Source organism: Dipodomys ordii, unplaced genomic scaffold, assembly GCF_000151885.1.
Source record: "Dipodomys ordii isolate 6190 unplaced genomic scaffold, Dord_2.0 Scaffold60, whole genome shotgun sequence".
NCBI lineage: Eukaryota > Metazoa > Chordata > Mammalia > Rodentia > Heteromyidae > Dipodomys > Dipodomys ordii.
In genome coordinates this window covers 5,272,640-5,281,587 of record NW_012267276.1, presented here as the reverse complement: position 1 = coordinate 5,281,587, position 8,948 = coordinate 5,272,640, and positions in this window count along the sequence as shown.

Here is an 8,948-nt window from a genome sequence, read left to right as displayed (position 1 = left end):
TATTTTTCAGCTATGCATACACATTCACTAAAGTACTACTTTTTATATCCCATCTAATTTTGTTTATATGCACAATTGTAAAGAACAGCTGTAAATACTGTATAAACCTCTTAAAATCTTACATGTTTAAAGGAAAAGCATCCAAAATCACTCATTGCAAAGATATTCTCTTGTGCAAAACATTTAAAGATGGGCAATATTCAATCAAATATTAAAATTAATTTTGACAAATAGTTAATGTATATTCTAGTAGTATAAGCTTACAAAAATCAAACACATATAAACAGAAAAATTTGCTTTTTAATGGCACTTGTCTACATTTAACAAATGCCATAAAAATTTCATTCTTTTTTTTACAATGTGTAATGACCAAAAGTGTTTATTTTTTTTAATTAATTAATTAATTTTGTATTGTGAGAATACCATACAGAGGATTTACAAATACATGGGCAAGATAAAGAGTACATTTCTTATCAAGCATTGTTGCCTCCTTGTTGTTTCCCCTTCCCATACTCCTCCTCTCCCCATACTCGTCCTCTCCCGAACTTCCTCCCAACCCCCACCAAAGTTGTTAAGTTTGTTTTTCGAGATAGCGACTTGTACATCTCATTGTTGCAATGGGTCCACCTGTATCCCTATTAAACGACTAATTTTTTTCCCTTCCCCTCCACAAATTATACCAACATCAAATACAGTGAAAGTATGGGTTATACTGTGGGGGAGGGAAATACAAAGCAACACAGAAATAATCTTATAAATATGATAGAAACAATTGCATGAAAGAAAAAAAGGCAAAATAATTTGAATACTTATCTTGGGTTCATTCCCCTAACATCAACTTATCTGACCTTTTCTGCTTCACTCAGACATATACTAGTTATTGCAAATAAGGGAAACCATGGGACCTATGGTTCTTTGGGCCTGGTTTACTTCACTTCATATAATTTTTTCCAAGTCTTTCCATTTCCTAACAAATGGGTCAATGTCATTCTTTCTGATGGAGGCATAGAATTCCATTGTGTATATATACCACATTTTCTTGATCCATTCATCTACTGAGGAGCATTTGGGTTGGTTCCCTATCTTAGCTATGGTAAATAAGGCTGCAATAAACACAGTTGTGCTGGTATCTTTAGTATGGCCTTGTTTGTGATCATTCAGGTAAATGCCCAAAAGTGGAATTGCTGGGTCATAGTGAAGCTCTATGTGGAGTCTTTTGTTTTTTTTTATTTTTGGGTCCAGTCATGGGGCCTGAACTCTGGGCCTGGGCGCTGTCCCTCAGCTCTTCAGCTCAAGGCTGGCACTCTACCACTTGAGCCACAGCACCACTTCCGGCTTTTTTCTTTTTGCTTATGTGGTGCTGAGGAATCGAACCCAGGGCCTCAGTCATGCAAGGCAAGCGCTCTACCACTGAGCTACCTTCCCAGCCCCTTATGTGGAGTCTTTTGAGGAACCTCCATACTGCTTTCCAAAGTGGTTGAACAAGTTTACACTCCCACCAGCAATGCAGTAAGCCTCCCTTCTGTCTGCTTCCCCTCCAGCATCTGTTGTTATTAGAGTTCTTTATTACAGCCATTCTAACTGGAGTGAGGTGGTACCTCAATGTTGTTTTGATTTGCAATTCTTTTATGGCTAGATTGGTTGAGCACTTCTTCATGTGTCTGTTGGCCATCCTTTCCTCTTCATAGAAGTTTCTCTTTAAGTCTTTAGCCCACTTATTTATTGGGCAGTTGTTTCTTTGAAGATTTGTTTTTGGGGGATTTAATTTTTTAAGTTCCAAGTATATTTTAGATATGAGATAATTGTCTGTTGTATGGCTAGACAAGATCTTCTCCCAATCCATAGGCTTTCTATTGATCTTGGAGCTTTGACCTTTGCCAAACTCTACTACAAAGACCTAGTAATCAAAACAGCTTGGTATTGGCATAAGAACAGACCTCAGGACCAATGGAATAGACTTGAAAATCCAGAAATGAACCTAAAGACCTATAGCCATCTAATCTTCGTTAAGGGGGCTAAAAGAATAGAATGGAAGAAAGACAGCCTCTTCAGTAAATGGTTCTGGCAAAACTGGTTAACTACTTGTAGAAAACTAAAGCTAGATCTTTATATATCACCTTGTACCAGAGTCAACTCCAAATGGATCAAAGACCTCAGAGTAAAGCAGACACTCTGAAAAATTACAAGATGGAATAGGGGAAACCCTAGGTCTCCTTGGCACAGGCCCAAATTTTCTTAATGGAGACCCAGAAACACAACAAATCAAGGAAAGGTTGGACTAATGGGATTGCATGAAGTTGCAGAGCTTCTGCATGGCTAAGGACATAGCTCCCAAGATCAATAAAATTCATTCTTTTATACAATTGTCTGTAACTATTTATTGTTCAGTAACTATTAATGAGTAATAATCTTTAAAAGTATGTAATTGTAATGTTTTGACTATTTTAAATATATACATTAATTATTTGTAAATTCATAACAATTTAAGAACAAAAAAGAAGCCTACGTACAATACAGGGTTTTTGGAAGAGGTAGGTATTTGTCTTTCTGCATTGCTGAGGTGCTGATTCAATTGGTTTCTTGTTGTCTCTATTTTTAATTATTTTAATAGCCCACATCAAAAATTAGGTAATATTTCATGTCTTCCTGTCTTCTGCCAATACCATTCCTCAATCACTTCTCCAAGTTGAGATTCCATTTATCCTTACAATTTTGCACCATGAAGACTAAGTTTCTTTGTTCAATGGCTTGGTCCTTTAACATAGAGTCTGAAAGTTGTGCAATAGCATATCTAACATTGTAAGATATTTCATAAACCAGAGGAGAGGTCATTAAACAATTTGAAAACAACATGAAAACATTTAAAGTCACTAAAATGCTTTATTGATGTGGTGATGGTACACACAAAATATATATAGACAGGGTGGATTGATAACATTTTAAGCAGCATGATGAGTTTTGAAGGATGCATTTAACTTTACTGTTAAATAAACAGCATAATGCGACAGTTAAGTACACTATGCTAAGAAAGGCATTCTCACAGTCACAATAATCATTTGTTTAATCTGATCCTCATTTTTCAATTTGACTGAAATATTTAGTTAAAGATGATCAATATAAAGAATCAGTATACTGTCAAGTCTCTGAGCAACTCTCATGTTATTAGGGTAGCAATGACTTCTTAAGGAGGCCTGAGAAATTTGAAGAACTTCAATCAGAGAACATAGACAGCTCATTATTTCAGCAAAAATATTTTACCAGGTCATGATGGTAATTGTGCCAGAATAAAAGGTGGGGAAAGAATGTGTGAAGATACTAGGGAGGAATCCATTGCAAAATCTTAGATGGAAGGTGATGGAGACTTGCCTGAAATGCCCAAGGAATAAATAAGGACAAATAGTGAAAACTGCAGGAATAAAAGTTCACATGAGTGAAGTGCTCATTATGCCCGTGTATTGTTTGTGCATTGGTATAGTAAATAAATATTTGTATGTAATGTATATGAATTCAAAATATAAGAATGCGTATGTATGTTCATATGTATGTATGAATGCATAGGCATGTATATGTATATATATATGCACATATGCATTATGTGTGCACATACACATAAACACACATACATTACACAGACATACGTATTTACTTATTTAATCTTCTGAAAAATTATACATTTACTACTATCATTCTTTGTGATTTATGGATGAGAACACTACAACATGAATATATTGAATAATTTTCTCAAGAACTCATAGCAGTGCAGTTCTACAAGAGTGACTTAAGCCTCTTGTTGTTGACTCATAATCCTAGCTACTCAGGATGCAGAGATCTGAGTATTGTGATTTAAGCCAGCATAGGCAGGAAAATCCATGAGACATTTTTTTTTCATTTTTTAAATTTAATTTTATTGTCAAGGTGATGTCCAGAGGGGTTACATTTACATATGTAAGGTAGTGAGTATATTTCTTGTTGAACTTATCTCCTCCCTCATTTTTCTGCCACTTTCCCTTCCCCTCTATTCCCCCATCTCCAACATATTGTCTTATGAGTATCACTGTTGCATTGGTTTACCCTTTGTCCTTTGTCTCACCTTTTTTGTTGTTCTCCTTCCCTTCCCTAATTCACATAAACGTTTATCTCCAATAAATCTCTCAGAAAAATCAAGAAGTAGCATTGGCTCAAGTGGTAGCATATTAGCCTTGAACAAAATAGAAGCTCTGGGAGAGCATCCAGACCCTGAGTTCAAGCCCCAAGTTCGGCAATAAAAACAAACAACAACACAAAAGAATGATTTAAAAGCAATTTTGTTCCAAAGTTAATTCTAGTCTGCATATGTACTTGCTTCATAGAAGAGATACACAAAAAAGACATCTCATTGTTTGGTGTGGATTCTCAAGACAGGCCACAATTTATCACATGCATTTAGCTGACAACAAAATCTATAGTATTATTTATGTCTGTATGTGAAAGGAAATTCTGTCTAATTAAGGGTCATAAGACATAACCTTGATCTGAATCCCTCTAGCAGTGAACTATTCCAACTCTGAAAGATTATTTCTGATTTAAAAAGAAATAATTGCTGTAAAAATTAAAGCCTATAAATGGTTGTAAAATGTCATTGATATTAGACAAATGCACTTTTATCTAGACTATAAAAATGATTCATTCCTTTGACCTCTTAATTTTCACTGGTTCCTAGGAAATGGCTCAAAAATGCAAAACGGATGTCATATCTTTCATCTCCCTCATTTTCTAGTTACCAGATAAGGAATAGATACTAGTACTCAGTATTTTACTCAATACTCCTATAGATGGATTCATCTGTTAGATAAATAAGCAGGAAAAATTAGAACAAGAAAGATAGGTTGCATTTAAAACTAATGATTCGATCACTGATATACACATAGCTTTTTATTACAGCCTAAACTGCTAGCATTAGACAATCCTGACACCACTAGTTGGGAGAAAAAGCCACAGATACAGTGAACTTCACAGAAGAACAAATTGCTTGTCATAAAATAACTGTAGCAAGAGTGGGGAAGGAAATGTCCCAATTTTTAAAGTAAGTTGAGAACAAACAAGGCTTTATTTGTACAAATTGTCATCTTTGCTGTGTACAATGTTATCACAACGTGTTTCCAGAGGCATTGTGATTAAATGGTACCTGAGGGGTGACCTAGATTTCCTTAGAGCGTCTTTCCCTTCCTGTATCACCTTGCTGCCCCTGGCCAGAGTTTCAGAGCTGTTCATTCTGTGCACTTCCCTACCTGATTACACAGAATTTTATCTTCCCACTTAGATACTTTTCAGACTGCTGAATTGGAGTCACAGATGTATACCAATACTACACAGATTGCTGCAGTGCCCTCTTCATTCCAACTGGTAGCAACTGTTTGCCATTTAATTTAAAATCTACCTTCTGGACTTTAGGACTCATGTAAGTGTGTCTGCCACAAAGAACACGGTGTTATCAGCTCTTCACAGCCTTCATTATGGTCAGGTGCTGGAGGCTATGTGGATGTTCTATTCTTGCAGCCTGTCTCCTCCAAACATATGCTGTCTTACTTGTTGCTATTTTTTTTCTAGTTATTTATCTATCAGAGCAATGCTGCTTGGGATGGGGTTTGTGAGAGATGAAGCCTGGGGCTCCAATTAAGAAGGGTTGAATGAAACGAATACCTTGATAACTGCAATCTGTCTCCTATTAACATCTTATGCTCCAAGGGCATTCATTGTGGAATATGTAAGGAGCCTGCAGGGGAAACTAAAGAAGAGATTTGTTTAGTCACTGTTGGTGTTTAAAGTAGGTACATTCTACCACTCCCCTGAGAGCTACACAGATCTGTATAATGCGATATGGCTTCACTCAGCCATATCACAAATACCAAATCTTTGACTGTACTTCTTTCTTCTCATTACGAGATTTAAATCTGTTATGTATGAAAAAATGTAAGAACACTTAGTGGCTGAAGCAACACCTTTAAAACAATAGGAAAGTTCTGTTTATGAAATAAAAACTAAGGGAAAGTTACAGGACAGTTTATTTATTTTGATTTTGATTTTTTTACTATCTTTTGTTCAGATGACTTTTAGTTCATACTTTTACATTGTTTCCAAATTATATGTAGTTACAGTGATGGTACTCAAATATCTGCTAAAAATCCATGGGAAAATGATGTTGTTTTGCAAAATTAAGGTGTGTGTGTGTGTGTGTGTGTGTGTGTGTAAATACAGAATCAATTACGTTAAGAAATTGGTCCTCATGATTGGAAAGTCTTGGTAATAGGAAACCTGCAAGGTACACAGCATTGCAGAGACCCCAGGAAAAGCCATTTTTAATTACTTTATATTCTGTGGCTATTTCAGTTTAATGCAACTAAATTATACACACACCCACAGCAATGTAAGAGGAAGTATGAGTTAACTTCTGATTATTAAGGAGATGACTTTTTCTTATAATTTTCTACAATATTCTGAATTATTAAACGAATCAAAAATTCTGATATATTTGTAAAAGTCCTCAATTCATTTAAACCTACTAACTTTACCCAGATCTAAACTAAATAAGGTGAAATATATTCCTGAATTAATTTACATTCCCACCAATAATGTAAAAGAGCTCTTTTTTCACCCCACATTCTAATCTACAATTTGTTACTTTTTTTGATGCTTAAATGACAGCCATTCTGACTGATATGTGATGGGATCACAATGTAGCTTTGATTTGCCTATTTTTACTGATGGCTAATGATATTGTACATTTCTTTGTGTATTTACTGGCCATTTGTACTTTTTTTATTTGAAAGTACATTGATTATTTGCCCATATATAATTTTTGGTATTTAATTTTTTGGTTCTTTATATATGCATGATGTTAAATTGCCCTTCACCTTTTTTAGTCACTTACAAACTCTTCTTCTTCTTTATTCAATACATCTCTCTTCTTCTTTATTCAATAACATAGCAATTACATTTTTTCTCCTCAGGTATTATTGTCATTTCATTTTTTTGTTGATTCTAATATCTTAATATTTCCAATACTGTCTACATTCTCAGTTTAGAGTATTAATAAAATGCCAAATAATATGATCTGCTTGGATGTTTATTTTGTTGATCTTTAACAACTTCTCACTAACTTCTATTTTCCCATGTTTTTTCACACACATTACTTGGTTTATATTGGCTTATACTAAATGAATTACCTTTTTATGGAGCAGAAATGTCTTCATAATTTTTATTAGCAAAAGTAATGTGCAAAAGTGTTTAATTGTGATATTTACAACATAAATATAGTGTACTTCAAATAGTTGGGAGGTTATTACTATTTTTTTATCCATAACTGATGCAACCATGAACCTATCACTCTAGCTAGTGCATAGGTTCTTTTAAACTCCCAAGTTAGTAGAGCTGATTCAAAACTTTGGATACAAAATTAACCCTCAAAAATCAATGGCTTACAGTATTTTCACAATAAAAAATAAATAAAAATTTTAAAAAAATCAATGGCTTTCCTGTATGCCAAAAATGAGAAGAGCATGGCTGATCAGGAAAGCAACTCCTTTTGTAATAGCCCCACAAAAAATAAAATACCTAGGAGTTAATTTAGAGAAGTGAAGGAATTCTATGATGAAAACTTTAGAAACTTCAAAAAGAAAATTAAAGCAGAAATAAGGAAGTGGGAAAACCTTCCATGCTCCTGGATTGGAAAGATTAACATCATGAAAATTGCAATACTGCCAAAGCTTATCAACAAATTCAATGATATACTTATCAATATTCCAACCTCATTCTTCAAGGAAAGAAGCAATCCAAAAATTAATATGGAAAAATAGAAGACCCCAAATAGCAGAAAAATTCTTAGCAGAAATAACAGTGCTGGACGAATATCAATACTAAATTTCAAACTCTACTGCAAAGCCATAGTAATCAAAACAGCTTGGTACTGGCACAAGAACAGACCTCAGGACCAATTGCATAGAACTGAAGACCCAGAAATAAACCCACATACCTATAGCCACCTCATCCTCAATAAGGGGGCTAAAAACATAGAATGGAAGCAATACAGCCTCTTCAGTAAATGTTGCTGGCAAAAATTGGTTTAACACCTGTAGAAAACTGAAGCTATATATCACCCTCACCAGAATCAACTCCAAATGCATCAAAGATCTCAAAGTCAAAGTAGACACCCTGAAAACATTACAGGAAGGAATAGGAGAAACTCTAGGACTCCTTGGCATGAGCCAAAATTTTCTTAATAATGACCCAAAAACAAAACAAATCAAAGAAAAGTTGAACAAATGGGACTGAACGAAATTGCAGACCTTCTGCATGGCAAAGGACACAGATAGCAAGATAAATAGAAAGCCCACGAATTGGTAGAAGATTTTCACTAGCCATACAACAGACAAGGGCTTCATATCTAAAAATATACTGAGAACTCAAAAAATTAAATCTCCCAACAACAAATCCTCAAAGAAACAACTGCCTCCTTAATAAGTGGGCTAAAGACTTAACAGAGAAATGTGTCTGACAAGGAAATAAAAATGGCCAAATGGGCACATGAAGAAATGTTCAACTTCTCTAGCCACAAAAGAAATGCAAATCAAGACAACATTGAGATTCCACCTCATCCCAATTAGAATGGTGATAATCAAGAAAAATAATAACAACAGATGCTAGAATGTATGTGGCCAAAAGGGAATCCTACTACATTGTTAGTGGGAGTGTAAATTTGTTCAACCGCTTTAGAAAGCAGTATGGAGGTTCCTCAAAAGACTCCACATAGAGCTCCCCTATGACCCAGCAATCCCACTTTTGGGCATTTACCAAAGGCTACACTAAAGCTACCAGAATAACTATGTTTATTGCAGCATTATTTACCATAGTTAAGATATGGAACCAACCCAGATGCCCCTCAGTAGATGAATGGATCAAGAAAATGTGGTATA